This window comes from Lycium barbarum, chromosome 6 (assembly GCF_019175385.1).
Source record: "Lycium barbarum isolate Lr01 chromosome 6, ASM1917538v2, whole genome shotgun sequence".
Classification (NCBI taxonomy): Eukaryota; Viridiplantae; Streptophyta; class Magnoliopsida; order Solanales; family Solanaceae; genus Lycium; species Lycium barbarum.
In genome coordinates, this window is record NC_083342.1 from 14045568 (window position 1) to 14065435 (window position 19868).

The following is a 19868-nucleotide window of genomic DNA, read 5'->3' on the forward strand; positions in this document are numbered from 1 at the left end:
TATTGTGACATGATAATGGATGTGTGTTAAAATGAAATAAAATCAAATATGTTTACTGTATATTAGTGTGTAATAAATGATGTTATTAGTATGAACATAATGTGTAGTGTAGTCAAAAAGTTGTAAATATATAGAGAATAAGATAAAGAATTGAGGGAATGTGACGTTGATGTAAGTGAATAATAAATATGATGGCCGTGGATTGGATAAGTGTCACGAGATGATGATGAACAGGGATACTGGTATTATGTAAAAAGGATACACATGTGCAATAGCATATAACTAAGAATTACATGTTGTTTAATAATGGTGAGCTATATAATGTGAAAAAGAAATGAATAATGGAAGAAAATATTAAGTAGGATGCAGTTGTTGAGAATAGTGTATGTTGAGAAGTAATACGTGAGAGTGGTAGGTGGGGTAGTGTTGTATGTGGAAAGTATTGGTTGTGTATGATATCAAGTAATGAATACATATATATATATATATATATATATATTATAAAAAAAAAGAGTTAAAAAAAATACTTAATAAATGATTTTTAAGGAAAGTACAAAAGTTAACTTAATACTGTACTAGTTAAAAAAAAAAAAAAAACTGACGGAGTAAAATTTTAGCCCATCTGGACAATGTGAATGTTATGTCATGTATCACGGCATGTAGTGACTTGGTTATTATTTTAGTTTATTAGTTTTACATATAAAATGAATTAAGCACATGTTCTCATTCTTAAATTTCATTTGTACAGGTATTGGTCTAGCCCCCGCCACTTTTGTTGCTTTCCTATTACTTAAAAAAAAAATCATTTAACCAAAATAGAAATTAAATGTATATAAGAATGTACATGACAACAGTAAGAAAAACATTAGTATTACAAAAATAGATAGATAATTTTTGCGTGTGAAAAATATGAGAAGAACATTAAAGGTTGTTATGTATGTAGTAAAATGATTTAATTTTTTTAAAAAAATTGACATAGAAAAATGAAGAAGTAGTATGAGGAACAGTGATTAGTAACGGGGATAAAGAAAGGCGTCAATAGTGAAAGAAATACTAGAGAGAAAAGGGAGAAAAATAACTTATAAAGGATAGAAAGTGACAAAAAAAAACATAGCAAATAAATAGATGTAATGATACGTGTAATAGCAGCAAGTACATAAAGACGTAAAAATAGCAATTGATGAAGAGACTTATTATATAATGTTGATGATGAGATAGTACAGAAATAATCGTAAGAAACATGATTCAGACTATAATAAAAAGGTGTTGGTGAAAAACAACAAAAATTACGAATAGGATGAAAAGTATTATAGAGAAAATATATAATGAATATTAGATTTATGATATTGTTGACAATTACAGTAAAACAAACAGTGTATAGATAAGACACGAGAACTAGAGAAGAGGAAAGAATACAGACATACAGTGTGTTAGATAGACAAAGTGACACTTATCATCAGAATATAAGTGCTACCTAATTGAGAATTTGAAACGACTATAAGCACTAGCTAATTACTGATCAGAATAAATGGAATGTGACTTTGGATAAATTGCTACATTAATTGTATTACTCGAGTACCAACCATCAGATAAGATTTTGTACTATATATTGGGAGTTCTCATCGCTTCGTGATTTGGTCGAGGTTTTGTACGTGGGGAATCAAAGTTATAAATGATAAAGAAAAGACATGGATATGGTATAAGTACAACCCCCAAGGGGGGAAGCGGGTGAGAGCAAAGTAAGTATAAATGGAAACAATTGACACTGAAATATAATTGATATAGATGCTTAAATTTCAATTGAGATCCCTTGCCGAAACAAGTTAATAAGCTCTGATAGCCAGCAATGAATGGATAGAAGACAGGACTAAGGATCATTTGTAAAGATCTTGGATACTATGACATTAGAAAGTGGATGCTTATAAAAGGAAGAATACGACAAGAGAACGGTAACGAGTAACTTAAGAGATATTATAAAGGATAGCTACGCTATACTGGATTAAAAGCTAAGATGTTGGCAATAGAATTGTTCGTTAATGATATTGCGACTTACAAGTAGCAAAGGGAAGGGATAGAAAAATCTCTTATAGTAAGATATGAGAAAATCAAGGGAAAGGAGTATGACAAGATAGGACACAAAGAGAAATTTACCTTTGGCATTATGAGGTGATACGATAAGCAAAGACGTAAGAATGAAATAGTAAGAGGTATGGACCAAGGGACAAAAGAAGAACGGAACGTTCAAGATAGCACTTCGTAAAAGTGATGCAAATTGTGAAACATATTTGAAAAAGATGGGCATATGACAGGAGAGAGATATTACCTTAATGTGATGATAGGGATGCTATAGGGAAAATTACCTATATAAATGTTCACTCAAGATGTGATACGAGTATTCACCTAAAAAAAAAAAAGGGTGCTTTCGAGAGGTTCATTATGAGACATGATTAATATGGGATTTAAAACCCCTTAAGGTCATCGTGTATTTTAACCTTTGTTTAGATATAAGTTAAGCGAGAAGAGACACCCGAAGGATTCTAAAGATAAGAAGAAGGTCCCTGATTATTACGTAAGCACGACAGGTTAAGAGATGACATGGTATCAATATGTGACAAATGATTTACATAGTTAATCTAATAATGTGGGTATGGAGGTAATGACTATACGATTAAGATTATGGGAAGAAGTAACGATAAGGACGCAAGGTTTCTAGACTAGTTTAGGCAAAAAGAAAGGGGATCGACGAGTTCAAGTATCAAGGAGAATCATATCAGGAGAGTGACTCACTTATATCTCTTGAAAGGATATTCCTGAGGTGTCAAGGAAGTATTGCAATAGAGATTCATTACTAAGAAGGAAACTTGTATTCAACTATTCAAAGGGGATATTGTAGATAATGCATGTTAGAGGATTAAAATGATGACTCCAACAAGAAGGTACACTGCGGACTATGCGACCTAAATAAAGAGAGTTAAAGTAGACCTATAAAAATTAGAAGAGCGAACAAGAGGAACCAATATGCGATGGTAAACCTACCCAAGGTACAGACAGCTCATATTCTACAGTATTGCTGGAAAGACTACTCCAAAACAAGAGAAACTCGACCTAAGCTTCAAACGTAGATGGATATAGTAAGTTGCAGTCAATTAAGGAGGCAGCTAAATTATGACCACTTTCTTTGGAAATCCAATAATAACTGATGTCAGGTAGAAAATGGTATTAAGTTAAGCAAGGAGAGGCATAACATGACAGCAGAGTAATTGATTTGTTATAAAATCGCCATAACCAGTATACTTATGCAGGACTAGTTTAACATTCGAGGACGAATGTTCTAAAGGGGGGAAGGTTGTTACATCCTGCATTTTCATAAGTTAGAAAGTGTACGAGTTCAATGACATTAGTAACAGAATAAGTTTGACGAATTTTGAAACTGTCATATATGGTCTTGATATGGTATTTTCTTTTAAGTAAACCACTTTTAATAAATATTTGAAAAGTATGATTTTCTATAGCTATTACTGTTACTACTTCTCGAATACGTTTTAAATTATATGTGCTGTGTGAGGACATTTATAAATGAGATTTTATTTGTTATGAGAATATAAATTATTTTCACTTATGAAAAGTTTTTTTTTTCTTTTTCATTATGAGAATTGACAGTACAAAAATTTGTACTCTTGATATTAGGTTGAGAAAAGATTATAATTTGACAAACCTAATTTCTAGATGTATTAGTTTTTGTGAAATACGTGTATGTCTTAATTTTATATGATATTTCAATAACAAAAGTTTTGGAAGTTTATGTATTTGGAAAACAAATATTAAAATATTGGTGTATGGGATTATTTTCCACAGATAAGAACTTGCAAAGTATATCTTATGACTTTATATTTTTTATATTAAAATAATTGGAGGGGCTGCATGTCATCCACGTTACCACATGGATTTTGAACGTGTATTAGACATCATTGCTACCTATTCATTCTTCATAATTAAGAAATTGGCTAGCAAGAATCTTATCTGATAAGTTTCCACCCAACTCCATAACATCCCTTTCCACATAAATATGAAGTTTACATTTGACACTATAAAAGAAAAAGGTGCTGCCAAGTAGGAGTATAATATTAATTGCTCCATTACAAAGGTTAAGATGACTAAGTTGAAGGGGCAAAACGTACCAGCACCCTCTTCTTCATTTTCAATCTCATTTCATCCATGTAAACAATTTCAATTTAAGGGAAATTATATAGGAGAAGAAGAGAAATGTTGCCAGCAATATTGATCAATTTATGGATTCTTTGAAGACCCAAAACGTTGGCAGCAATTTGGGAATTAATTTGGAGGAATCAATCTTGTTAAGGTAAGATTTAATTCTCTTATACATGTTTTGGAGGTGGTTTAGACTTGTATAATTTGGTAGATGTGAATTGGGTATAAGGAATTATGTATGTTGATGATTGAAACCGTGTAGGGGCTGTTTTAGTGGGAATTAGTGAATTAATTTTAAGTAGCGTTTTGGTTGTTCTTGTTGAGTTGGAAAATTAATTATAGTTAAGATTATACGTTGTGTTGTTATGTTGGTGGGGCTGTTATAAGGTCGTTTCAATGAAAATATTATGACTATGGCTCATTAAAAATGGCTTGAATATGTCATAATCGTATGTGGATTACTATCGAATGTTGTAATATGTGGGCTGACTTGAAAATGTTGTGCGGGCTGTCTCGGGACATTCTTGGACCCTGTCTTAGTTAGTCTCAATATAGTACCTGAACGTGTGGTTGTTGGTATTGACTTGGTTATTGTGTAGTTGGTTGAATATAAAGGAAACGCCATCTAATTTTCTAGAAGTGAACTACTAACGTTGGGACACGTTTTGAACCTTTCCGTAGCTTAACCATAATTCTTGACGTCTTAATATAGGTTGAGACACTTCGAGCAGCGTATACGTGTCGTATCACGAATAAGCGCTAAAGGTATGCAAAGCCTATCCCTTCTTTCTTTTAGCATGTCCTAGGCGTACGTGATAAATGACACGAGCTTTGGGGTAATTCCATTCATAAGTTTGAGTGACATTTATGATTCTTATTCACTTCTTGATATTACCATTTTCAAGTGATTGAGCCTCCCTCTTCAGTTTTCTATACATCGTATAATAGTCGATATATACACGTTCCTATGCTTGGGAATTTTATGATAACTAATACTTGGACTTCCATAAGATGTTTCATATTTTATTGACATATGACTATGATTTCTAATTCCTTTTGATATACTTCATGATGACATTCGAGAGTTATTTGATATGTTCCGAGTGACATTCGAAAGGTATTTAATATGACTATTGTCCAGATTTTTAAATGATAGCTCGTGTTGATTATCCCTTGGATTCTTTGAAAATGTTTTAATTTGCATATGGTTGCTCACTACTCCACTCGTGCATGTCTTAATATGTCTTTCACTGAGTCCCAGGCCAGGATATGTTTTCGTGCACAGCTTCTCTGCATTGTTCACCGAGTCCCTCACTAGAGGGCCGGGACACGTTATATGTATATGTATATGATGATATGATGATACGGTGATGGCGGCCAGGATGGCATATGATGACTTTATCCACCGAGTCCCTCACTAGAGGGCCGGGACACATTATATATATACATATGCATGATGATGATATGATTTTATTTACCGAGTCCCTCACTATAGGGCCGGGACACGTTATATATACATATGTACAGGATGATTATCTAATTATGTTACTACGCCCCATAACGGGTTGAGTATGATATATGATATGGATATGCGTGATTTATGTTTCAAAGGCAAGAATTTTGGTATTTTGGATATTGTACTCGTGTTCTGTACTCCTCATTTCAGATATGATCCTGTTTACTGTATTTCATGCTTTACATGCTCAGTACATATTTCGTACTAACCCCCTTTCTTCGGGGGGCTGCGTTTCATGCCCGCAGGTACAGATACTCGATTTGGTGATCCACCAGCTTAGAGTCCCCTTTCTGCTGTCTTGGAAAGCTCCGTCGTTCCGGAGCCTAGATTTTGGTACATACTTCCTGATATGCACATATATGTTTTGTCCATAGGTACGACGGGGCCCTGTCCCGTCATATGTTACTGTTGATACTCCTAGAGGTCTGTAGACATGTATGTGGGTTGTGTTCAGATGTGGTCGGTTGTGCCTATATGGTTATTATGGATGGTCTAGCGCTGTAGCAGCCTTGCCGGCTTGCATATATTATCGTTTTGTTGAAGCAGCCTCGTCGGCTCGCGTATGTTATTACGTTGTGATTGATTGAGGATCTATAATATTAGTCCGATTATGTATGACAGGTACATATGGGTGTCCAGCTCGGGCACTAGTCATGGCCCACGGGGCTGGGTCGTGACAGCTCAGTAGTCATGACCTGCAGGGGACCCATGGTGTCCATGTACCACTCGTTTCGGATACTTATTGGACCCAAGCATAAACCTCCACTCCGGAAAGAATCTCGGACGCGAGCCACATCATTGTATCTCTCGTTTCCGGAACGAACCTCGGACCACGAGCCCATAGTCTAGGTCACATTGGTGCCTTTTCATATATCCATACATAACATTATTTCTTTCCCTCTTATTATCAATGCTCAATTCGTCATTTCGTGTCACAGTTTCACTGAGAAGATCATATTAGCTTCTCATCACAACAACATCAATTGTAGATTCAACACACATGAATAGTGGCACGAAGCCCACACAGTCACTCAATCAATTGCATATAGGAGTTGAACCACACAATATCATGCATGAAGACTAGACATACTTCTCCTAATGAATTCACAACATATACAATCAACTAATGAAAGTCTAGCTCAAGTAGACAGTAACCTAACTTAAACGTAGAGCTGGAACAACTCGAATCACTCTGCTACAGCTTTTCCCTTCCATAAAGCCTCGGAACGCTCAAAATCTAGACATTAGAATGCTCAATGAGTCACAATTATTCTAGTCACAAAATCAATGCAAGACACCCTTCCCTTTAGCCCATTCCAATGGGTGAATGATTTCGAGGTGTAAAATAACCTAGCAAGGGCCTTAGTAATCACTAACCATCAACTATAACAATATTTAATCAACACCCCAATTACAAGCAGTTTTCATGTCCAAGCTATCATTTTTATGGAACCCTAGGTCTCAATTCACTTAGTTCATGGCTCTAAAGGTTCAATTCATGAATAAGAGGAGTTAGCCCAAGCCATTCGATGATAAATAAGTGCTAACAATCATAACCCATCAAGTATAGAAGGTTTATTAATTTCTAGGGTTACTATTACTAATTTCACCATTGAAAACCCATAAAAGGGATGATAATCATGAAGATGATACGGAATGATTGAAAGGGATGGATGAGACTTACCTCTCAAGAGTATTCTTGCCCTAGCTTGGAATTTCACCCTAGGTGCTTGTTGAGAATTGTTATGAATAAAGAATGCGGGACTAAGTGTTTAAAACACGGTATTCTGCCCCCTGTCGACTGCTGCGGCGCTGCATCGGTCTCGCTATAGCGGCCAAGTGCCCTGTATAGCGGACCAAGAGAAATCTGACCATCGCTATGGCGGCCCATGTTCCGCTATAGCGACATCGCCATAGCAGGACATTGCCCGCCATGGCGGACATATGAACAATAGCTGACCGCTTGCGGCAAAGGGTTCACCGTTACCGCGGTGCCGTCGTAGCGGTACACACCCCGCTGCAACGGTACAAATTGGGCAGTAAGCTCGAAGTTTTGCTCAGTTTTTCACTCTATCACCCAACATTTCATCCAAGGCCTCAAAATTACAAACAAAACATGCACATATACATAAAAATATCATACGAATCCACTCTTGGCCTCAGAATTCCCAACGGAGTCCTAATATCCTATGTCACCCCCTGGTTAACTCAATAAAATCACACAACAATCACAAACAAGTCAAATTTTCGGTTCTTAGACTTATACAACCGAGTTTCTATTAGCTCGTTCTACCCTTGTGAAGGTTCTATTTGGTGGGGTGATCTTACATCTCCCATAACGACCGGGAGGGTCGTTACATGCCCTCTTTATATCTAATATTCATCAATTATTTCAACAGGAACAATTTGTTATTGCCAGCCTTTGAAGCATAAAGTGTCTCGAGCTTTTCCCACAAGCTTTTAGCATTTGTCTCATTCAGAATATGATTTTGAACATTATCTTCAACCCATTGCCTAATATAGCCACACACTTGTAAGTGCTCAAATTCCCAATCCTCATCTTCAATAGACTCGGGTTTTTTTAGAAGCAAACACAGGTAAATGCAATTTCTTGACAAAAAGAAGAACTTTCATCTTGCTTTTCCAAATATGGTAATTACTGCCATTTAAACAAACCATCTTGCTCATATTTTCCTCCATCATTCAAATAGACAATCAACACAATCAAATACAACCACAAGCTCTGATGCCACTTTGTTGGAAAGAAAACAAGCAACAACCAAATTGCATGGCGAGGTAACAGCGGAAGAAATACCCAGTCAAAACTTCACACACTATTTGAACCAAGAGAAGACAATAAACATTAGAACAAGTGGAAAGCCGGACAACAACTATACCAGCAACAAATTAGTAAAGCAAGTAAAAATAAATCAATGCAAGAGACACCAAATTTATGTGGTCAAACCTCTTCAAAGTGAAGAAGAAACATCCACGGGACCTCCGGCCCACAAAAGCTCCACTATAATCAATAAGAGTTACAACAATGTTCTCCAAATGGCTACAACATCAAAACCAAATATGGAATACCAATACATAAAAGATAACACCAAAACTAGTGAAGAAAAAAGGAGAGAAATCACCCAAAAAAATGAGCTACTGTTTGTACTCAAAAACTGGATCTACAGACCACAAAATTCAATCTCCATCGTTGAAATCGAAGAACCTGACGTTGAGAATCCCTAGTTCAAATTCCAGCACGATCCAACAGTTAACGAATCAGAAAATAATTTAAAGCGGACTGTTGTAGCAGAAATTTCTGGACGAAAATCTGCTTTCTCTCACACATTTTTCTCTCTATATGGCTGCTATGAAGTCACTCTTGTGTTATTGAAATATGACCTAAGTTGATCCTATATATAGAGGATTTTAGGGAAAAAGTGGTCTAGTCCAAATTGGATTGGATTTTATTAATCCAATTCCACATAGGAAGAAAAAATCCAAAAACCCAACACTCCATACCTGCTGGATACACCTCCACAACCCACAATTTTGAATTTTCTACGTCATATTACTTTTTTTTTTTTTTTGATATATAATGCAGGGAGATCCTGTGTGGGCAATCAGTTCAGAAACAGTCAATGATGTGGTTGGTCTCTGCCTCAATATTCTTTATCCTGCTGCTTTTGAATGCCGGTATGTTAAATACTTATTTTTAGCTATACCAGATTAGTTTACGAATGAATTTTAGTAGTTATCCTGCATTAGGGCTGGGCATAATATGGTTCAAACCGAAAATATCGACCGAACAGAACCGAAGTTAATTTCGGTTTCGGTTTATTCGGTTTAAATTTATAACATTTCAATAATTCGGTTCGGTTTTCGGTTTATGCAGAATTTAATTCGGTAAATCGAAAAACCGAATTTTAACAAGCCTCGTTTTCTTGAAACATATATTATACATATATATTGGGCTTCTGCCCATAAATAATAAATTAAAAGGCCCAAATCCCAATCCCAATCCCAATATAAAATATCCAAGTCCAACCCAATTATTGATACCGTATCCAACTATCCATCTATAATATGGATAATATTATAGATGTCTCTTTATAATATGTGACTGTGTTCTGTGTATTATTATAGTAGAGAAAATACGACAAATTTCTTGAAAATGTATAAAGCTTATACTGAGAGGAGAAACAAAGAGACCAAAACAGTTGATTGTCTAGCTGAAGTATTGATTGCTTCTCACTATCAGGATGTCTTATTAATCCTCCATTTTGTTTCATCTGTTACGAATGTTGAAACCATAAAGTTTGGATCCAATTGATTGTAGCTGGCTTTTGTATACCAGTGCTAAAGATTGGACAGAAAGAAGATAATAGAATGGTTGTCATTTGGTTTCTGTTAAATTGATGCTTAACTATGTCATCCATATCTAAACCAAAAAAACCGACTGAAAAAATCGAACCGAACTCACAAAAACCGAATCAAACCGACCGAACGCCCAGCCCTACCCTGCATTCCTATTTGTTGCTTCTATTTAGCAATTGATACCATAATTGATGGTGAATTCTCAACCCTGATTTATCTTTAACTGTTCATCTTTCCTTTTGTTTATCATTAATAAACCTATCTTATCATCTGCATTTCTCAATATTGACACATAAACCTAACCAGAAATGTCGATTGTTGAACAATGAAATGTCTCTTGTGCCTCCGCCATAATTATTTAATCTTTTAAAGGTTGACTCAATTGATGTTCTATTTCAACTTTCACATCTTCTTTTTGATTTGTTTGCTTGTGTCAATGTACATACTGTTGACACCCAATTTTGTCCCGCCTCTCCTTCGAAATACCTATTTATGCTTCTAATATTTTTGGAAAAATTAAAAACATATATATTTATATTTTACTATAATTATTAGCCTTTTATCAATACCGGCGTTTCATTATTCTATTACAGTTACTAGCCATCATCATCATCATCATTTATTATTATTATTATTATTATTATTATTATTATTATTATTACTATTATTATTATTATAATAATAATTATTATTATTATTATAATTCACAATTTTTATCATTTCGGCATTTTACCAGCTTACGCATACACATCGCATTTATCTTTGCATAATTAAATAATAGTGTTTATTTACTGTGGATTTTCGAAATATTATTGCACGGCTATTACAACGCCATTTTTTATCTGAGCACTAATAATTGCATATTTTATATTAAGTAATATTTTAACACAAGTTATTTAAATAGGTCTTTTATTTAAATGTAGTAGCCCAATCAACTCATATTATTTTCGGATCAATTCATAAAATCAACCCACATTTTCAGACCCAACCCATGCTTTAGCCGCCCCAGCCCACTATTTTAACCCAATATCCAGCCCACACCACCTACCCGACCCGACCCGGACGGCCCATTCTTTTCCCAAAAAAACCTAAAATCTCTCCCCCCCCCCCCCTTTCTTTTCTTTTCTTTCTCCTTCTTCACCTGTGCCGCGCCTCCCCCTCCTCCTTCCTCCCTCTGCTCCCCACGTTACCTCTGCCACCCCCACTCCGCCTTGTCCGCCCCACGCGTCTGTTCCCCCCACGTTACCTTCTGTCACTCCACTTCACCACGTTACCCCCACTCTCTCATCGTTCCCCTTTTCGCCCATCTTATCTCGCACCCCTCTGCCACTCCTCTGTCACTGCCGCCCCACTTCACCGTGTCGCCCACCCCACGCACTGCCAACTCCCACGTTTCCACTACCCTTGTTCCCCACGCGTCTCTCTTTTCATTCAACACAACGCAAAAAACAAAGCCCTATAAAAGAAGGGCGTTTTGAATGGTTTGGGAGAGGATTTTTCAGATCGGTGAGAACCCCCCAAGAACGAGGTCTTTCGATTCATGAAATTCCCCTAGAACCGGTTTTTCTTCTTGATTGGTGAAACCCCAAGAACTGGTTTTACTTTTGATCCCGGACATTCCCCAAGAACAACTTGTTTTAACCGCAGAAATCCCCTAGAAATTAGGTTTCAAATTCGGAAAATCGCAGCAATCCCCCATAGAAAATATTAGTTCTTTTAGCAGTATTGTTTGACATCGAGTTGAAAGCCATACCATTTTTGTGTTCTGTGTTTTGGCCTTTGGCATCTGTTTGTATTCGAAGATATGCAAATTCAGAATTCGTAGTGTTTCTAAGTAGATTTGAAGCGTTCGAGGTAGATATCGAAACCCTCGCCTCACTTCGCCGCACCCGAAGAAGGTCTGTAATTCCCCTTTTCTGTTTATTTCTTTTAGCAACTTTCTTTAATTCTCTGTTTGTACGAGTAATTTTCTGTGTCGGTATGTATTGGTGTGTTCTGGTTTAGTATTAGTCAGCGAGTATGTGTTATCATGTGTTTAGTTTGGTATTAGTTAGATTAGTCTAATCATAGTTAATAAATATTATCATACGTTTATGTCTACTTAGCCTCATGCAATTGCAAGTATGTGTTTTAGGTATGCTTTAGAATTTGTCTGATTATAATGAATATGTGTTAGCATATGTTTGCTCACCTTAATATTGGTAGGAGTACCATGATAGTTTTTGTGATGTATTAATATAGTTGATTATGCATTTTGTGATCTAAAACAATAGTAAAAATGTGTGCTAATTGTAATGACCCTCGGATATTTATGTAATCTTTTGGTTATGGTCTTCTAATCAACCGGCAGCTTTATCATATGGTCGATTATGTGAGATGATCTAGTCTAAAATGATTACTATCTATTAGCACATTTTGCATTATCTATGATTGTTTTCTAAAAAAGGGGACAAATGCCCTACACATATTGCATGATTGTTTGTTTTTGTTCAAAATGATGATGAACTTGATTTAGCTACACCAGTTGTGTCCATGGACTGTTTTTGTGGTAAAAGCTGTCGGAGGCTGTTTGTATAATATGTTTGGTTGCATTTTTGGTTGGTTGAATGAAGGTTCAGGTTTGGAGAAATCAAAACTCAAAGTGTGTACTGTTAATATTTCATGATAAGTTAGCTAGCATGACATGGTAGATGTTAAAATAAAGCAGTGCTATGCATCCTAAATGTGAGAGGGGTCAGGGAGTTTGAAATTTGATTCGTAAAGAGATAAAGAGTGATGTTCTAGAATTAAGGTCTTAGGAAAGGCTTTATAGTATACGCCTGCAAAACTATAAATTTCTTTCCTTGACTAAACTGTGTTTGACATATATATGAAGCATGTTTTAAGATGGTTTGCCTTATGTTTGTTTCTCTATTTTGAGTCTAAAAGATAGGGGGTACCATTCCGAGGAGGGGGTTCTGAATTAGTTTGAATCTGTTAGTGTGTGTTTGCTGGGATAAGCATGACGCATATTTGAAATAAGGAAAAGATTGATGTTACTGAGTTTAACTAAAATTCCGAGTTTGTGTTTGGCCTTTATGTGAATTTTGGATTACTAGTTTATGCATCACATTGGTATTAAGTTGGATCTGATCTCTGAAATCCTTGTCAACTTATTTCTGATGGCAGATGACTCTTTAGATTTAAGTTAATTTCATTTGATAGTAAACTTCCAGTTTTTTTTTTTTTTTTTGGGCTTGTTGGATGCTGCCTTTTGGCATTCCTGGATACTGTTTCTGCTGACTGAAAAGTATACTAGACACCTCCATTTACCATGTTTGTCATCGCCTTATGCTTGCTTTTGCATTCCCACGTCTAAGTGTCACATTAGCCTAAAATGTGTTCATGAATTATGTCAATTTACGCTTTCTTTATAGTTGTGAATGAAATGTTTGTCATAAACCAAAATGGTGATCCTGCACTGTTTGCATTATACTGTCTTCAGATGTGAAACCTGATTTCTTTTGACCACATCTTATCTATTCTTGCTTCATATTGTTTTAAGCCATCTCTGCCCGTGACCAAACTGAAACTGCTCCATTTATTTTAGGCTTACCTTATTCATTTCTTTGTCACTTGGATACATTATTGGACTGCCGCACTTGTTTAACCTCTTTTCTTACTGTTAAGCTTAGAAAACGTCAATATATTTAACTATAAGCAGTTCACTGATTAGTTAAAGGTCATTAAGTAGTGGACAGATTACTTCTATGTTCCTTATGAATATGTATACATTGAATATACACACTTTATATATAATCTATTGATTTATTTGGAGTTTATATTTTACATGTTTGGTCTTATTAATTGATCGTATACTAATCCTTTTCCTTTTGTTTCATGCATGACCACCGCATACGAGTCCAAGAGACTCATCCCTCCTGCATTCGGTGTTGGGCTAAAGGCCCAACGCATTGTTCTTGAGTCATTTTCCCATCAGGCCTATTCGCAGCAAAGAAAAATAAAATATTTGGGCCTTGGCCCATGTAGATAACAGCAGCAGCCCGCAGCAATGTAGATGAAATTTCTGGGCTGAGGCCCAACAGCAAATAGGTCCAGCAGTTCCCAAATGGGCTGGCCCATTCAATATGTTTTTTACCTCTTTTATTTTGTTTTGTGCATTTAACTTGTGTTATGCAACTAATCCTTTATCCCGCTCTATTTTCTTAAATTAGTTGAACTTTAGTGTATTAGTGGGCTTAGTTTAGTAATGGGTAATTTAGTTTAAGAAAGACTAACAATTCATCCCATTAGTTTATTTCTCTTCTTTTTCATGCTAAATGTCTAATATTTTTTCATTTGAGAATGATTGATTTGCAAAATGGCATGACTATATATTTTAAGTGAAAGGAATCATACTTTCATCATAAACGTTTCCAAACGTCACTAATACGTAAATATAAACTCAAGTATATTCATAAATAACTCTTCAAGTTCGAATCAATCATGCATTTAATTAAACATAGTCAATAAAAGATAATTAAAAGAGAAAGAAAACTCATTTCCTTTTGCTTTCCATTTAAAAAATAGTCTAGATTTTTCTACATAGTCATATTCATATCACACTATCTTATTCAAAGTTCAAATTTGCGAAGTCTTCTATTAAAACTATTACTCATATGCAAATTATCTTTTATAAGTTTTTTTTTATTTTGAAATAGTATTAGTATTTAAAATCATATCAACATATCTTTAAGTGTTATTTAGCATTTCAAACCTTCTTTTGCTAAAACGGCATTTGAAATTTCCTTTCTATATAAATTATCATATTTTCTATCAGTCTTATTCTAGCTAATATTTCTCATTTAAAGCCTTAGTAATATCTATAAGTATTATTTTAAATAGAATTATTACTTTTTTTTTCTTTTAAGACCTTAGCAATAATTTACAAATTATTCTCTTAATATTATATTTGCGCTTAGTCTATATTAATTAACCTAAGTTTGATCGGATAACCGTAAGTTAACGGATTCTAAAGGATGCCTAACCCCTTCCCTTTAGGATAATATAGAGCCCTTACCTAGAATCATACTGGTTAAGCAGACTATTAATTGAGGTTTGGTTTTAACTTTGCCTTAGTTAATCTCTAGGTGTCCTAATTCACCGTTAAATTAATTAGGTGGCGACTCCTTAAAACAAATAAATAGGAATCACCAATATGTTGTACTCCTAAATCAACCCGGTTAAAATGGGGTATGACACATACCACTCTTTTTTTTTAGTTAAGAGACATTATGGCTTTAAGGTCCATCTTTTCTTGTTATAGCATTTAACAAGAACCCTTCCATACACTGGCAATGTTGAATTCATGATGATTATCCACTGCGTGTCAACTTGATATGCTTGTTGTAGATGCATAAAAATTTGAGATTAAGCAGTTAGATTTATTTGTGACCTCTAAGGAGCCGTATGAGGTGAAAATCTCACGTATAGTTCTGTAATAGCGATGGGCACAATGCTGTTACCATCGACTATGATAATCTTACAGTTCAAGTACGGTTGATATAGTGGACGCGCTGTCAACATATGGTCCTTTGGGGTGGAATTTGTGGCGTCAACGCATCGGGTTTATCGTTTTTCTAACTTCTTCTCTAGCCGATGTTAGAACAAGGATGATAATAATAAAAGAAATCCAAAATAAACTTGCTTGGCTTAGAGGCACGTTAAGACGTTTCTTGAAGATAGTTGGAGTCTCTCCCACGAGCAAACGGAAGAATAAATAACAACTCTATCTTCGGGATTCAACTAAGCCACAACAAGTATTATTCAAGAAAGTTGCTCTTCTATTCTTGAATTGGTGATTTCACCTTTTGATCAATGTCTCTAAAGTTTTTAGGGGAAATTGTTTTCTTGAAGTGCTTGCCTTTTCCAAAAGAATGAAACACTATTTATAGGATAAAAATTACATAACATAAAAGTTTTCATTAAATAGGATTTAAAATAGGTTCATGAATTTTTCTTAAAATACATGCAACTTTCATGTAACTTTCAAGAACCTAAAACGTAAAATACTAAATGAAGAATGTATCTTCAAATTCACATTCATTTAGTTTGAAAACTTTTATCAGATGAAATGTTTCAAAATTAATTAAAACATTAACTTAACAATCCCCCACTTGTTTCAAGAAATTTTGAAAATATGTTTGAGACATTAATCTAGTAATATGCATCAATAATGGTGTCTTTTGGACTTGAACCATTAGCTAGTGAATACATTCTAAATCATTGACTACTTAGTGAACGAATCTTGAACTGAGTAGATCATTAAATGAAGTAGAAAAATTTCCACGCACATTACTATGTTCCGGTGAAAATCGTAATCCTTTGACACCTTACAGCCATGTGTCCTGAATCCTTTAAACTAAGTGCTTTAAGATTTCCCTGTTAAAAATCTTATTGAAGCGGCCTCCACTTCGCACTTAGCGCGGTGAATTCATCAAGAGTAACTTTGCATACTCCGACCAAACAGTCTATGAATTCATTAAGAGAATTTAATCTCATCCTCCTTTAAAGCAAAGAGTCGATAAATCTATCAAGAGGGTTCCTACACACTCCAACCGATACCGGTTTATAGACTTATTAAGAGAATATAATCTCATCCTCCTCTACAGTAGGAATATTGTTAAATCTATCAAGAGTCGTCATACTAACTCCAACCGAGATCGGTCTTATAGATTTATTAAGAGAATAGAATCTCAACCTATGCACATTTACTCACTCTTTGAAGAAATGGAAGTTTTATTGATGTGCTCCACAATTGTAACTTTACTTGATTTTCCCTTTGAACCTAAGATTACATCATTAGGTAGGGTTACCATAAAGTACAATTAATTTACAACAGGCTTTATTCCCATCCCTTTACAAGTTTCCATTACTAACTCTTTGCCTAACCCTTTAGACAAAGGATCTGCTAGATTAAATCTGGACTTCACATACTGAAGCGATATTATGCCATCCTCCAATAGTCTTCTCACATGATTATGTTTGAGACGAACATGCCTTGATTTGCCATTGTAACAATCACTTGAAGCCCGAAAAATAACAGCTTTATTATCACAATAGATAGTCAAAGGTGGCATTGGCTTACTCCACATAGGAATATCTATCAACATACCTCGAAGCCAGTCAGCTTCTTCTCCAGCAGAAGACATAGCTATAAATTCTGACTCCATGGTTGAGTGAGTAATACATGTCTGCTTCTTTGATTTCCAAGAGATTGCTGCTCCGGCCAAAGTGAAAATCCAAGCAGTAATAGATTTAGAGTCATTTGGATCAGAATTCCAAGTAGCATCACTATAGCCTTCAATAACTGCTGGAAAGGTAGAATAATGTAGGCCATTATTAATCGTGCCCTTTAGATACCTTAAAACACGAATTAAGGCATTCCAATGTTCAACTCCGGGGTTACTGGTAAACTTGCTCAAAGTTCCTACTGCATAACCAATATCTGGCCTGGTACAATGCATGGCATACATAAGACTCCTAACAATCTGAGAATACGTCAATTGATCAAGAATGTCACTAGAGTTTCGCACTAGTTTGATGCTAGGATCAAATGGTGTAGGAGCAGGCTTGTCATCAAAATGACCAAACTTCTTCAGAACTTTCTCAATATAACTTGCTTGAGTAAGAGTCAAACCATTAGCTGATCTCAAAATTTTAATGCCCAAAATTTCATCAGCTTCTCCAAGATCCTTCATTTCAAACTGAGAAGCAAGAAATGATTTTGTTTCTTTAACTCTTTCAATATCAGTTCCAAAGATCAACATGTCATCCACATAGAGACAAATTATAACTCCCGAATTTTCTTGAAATTTACTGAATATGCATATATCGCCACCATTGATTGAGTAGCCATTAGAAATCATGGCCTTTCTAAATTTCTCATGCCATTGCTTTGGAGCTTGTTTTAATCCATAAAGAGATTTACGAAGCTTACAAACTTTATGTTCCTGACCAGGAATGATAAACCCCTCTGGTTGTTTCATGTAAACTTCTTCATCTAGATCTCCATTCAAAAACGCGGTCTTAACATCCATTTGATGAATTATCATATTATGAATTGTTGCTAAAGCAATTAAGAGCCGAATAGATGTCATCCGAGTTACAGGTGCAAATGTATCAAAATAATCAATATCTTTCATTTGAGTAAAACCTTTTGCTACCAAGCGAGCTTTGTACTTATCTATAGTACCATCAGATTTTAATTTCTTCCTAAAAATCCATCTACAACCAATAGGTTTACACCCAGGAGGAAGATTTGATAAAATCCATGTATTATTTGACATGATAGAATGCATTTCATCATCAATAGCTTCACGCCAAAAAGGAGCATCATGGGAAGATACTGCTTCAGCGTAACTTTCAGGATCTTTTTCAACCAAATAAACTTGAAAATCAGGTCCAAAGTTCTTTGGTTGGGCTGATCTTATACTGCGCCTCAGATGACTTTCTTCCACGGACTCAACTGTTTTCCCTTTAAGAGGAGATGTAAAAGAACTTGCATCTTGTTCTAAAGATTCTTTTTTCTTAGGAAATATATGCTCAAAAAAATTAGCATGTAAAGATTCAATAATTGTGTGAGGACTTGGAGTCTCAAGATTTAAGAATCTATAAGCCTTACTGGTCTGAGAATAACCAATAAACACACAATCTACTCCTCTATAGCCAACCTTAGCCAAATGTTGATCTGGTAATCTAACATGAGCCAAACAACCCCATACTTTAAAATAATTTATATTTGGCTTTCGATTCTTCCAAAGTTCATAAGGGGATGCCTCAAGTTTCTTGGAAGGTATTCGATTCAAAATATGACAGGCTGAAAATAAGGCTTCAGTCCACAAATTTCCAGGCATACCAGATCCATAAAGCATAGAATTAACCATTTCTATGAAAGTCCTATTTTTCCTTTCTGCTACACCATTTTGTTGTGGTGTATAAGATGTAGTCAATTGTTTTTCAATGCCTTCTTTTTCACAAAAAACAATAAAATCTGATTTTAAATATTCTCCACCTCTACAGATCTAATTGATTTAATCTTCAAACTCAATTTATTTTCAACATCTGCTTTATATGTTTTGAAAGACTCAAATGCCTCATCTTTTGTTCTTAATGGAAAGACATATGTATATCTTGAGTAATCGTCAATGAAAGTGATAAAATATCTCTTACCATGATGTGACAAACAATCCATCTCACAGATATCGGTGTGAATTAATTCCAAAAGTGTGGATGTCCTTTCAACCGTCTTAAAAGGTTTCTTTGTTATCTTGCATTTACTACAAGTAAGACACTTAGTAGTATGATCTTTTCCACAGTCCTTAATTAATCCATTTTTCACCATAAGTTGTATGGATCTAAAATTCACATGACCAAGACGTTCATGCCATAAATCTAGAGACTCCACAATATAAGCAAAAATATTTTAATTATCAATATTGAGTTTGAACATTCCATTTGTAGCATAGCTTTTTCCAACAAATATGCCATTTTTAGATAGTATAAATTTATCTGCCTCAAAAATCATTCTAAAACCATGCTTCGAAAGAAGCGTACCTGACACCAAGTTCTTCCGAATTTCAGGAACATGCAACACGTCCATCAGCGTGACTATCTTTCCGGAAGTAAACTTCAATTCAACAGTTCCTTTTCCCACAACCTTAGCTGAGGACGAGTTTCCCATATACAAAACTCTGTCGTCCCCCACTAATTCATAGGTCTTGAAAGCATT

The 19868-nt window shown here is 35.1% G+C and overlaps 1 long non-coding RNA gene across 1 annotated transcript; it reads left to right on the top strand.

Moving 5' to 3' along the window:
• The first annotated feature begins 4173 nt into the window (after positions 1-4173).
• On the top strand, positions 4174-6343 carry LOC132599578 (uncharacterized). Its single transcript, XR_009566880.1, has 3 exons — positions 4174-4360; positions 4922-4974; positions 5971-6343. It is a non-coding gene; the product is annotated as an uncharacterized LOC132599578 (long non-coding RNA).
• Positions 6344-19868: the final 13525 nt, after the last annotated feature.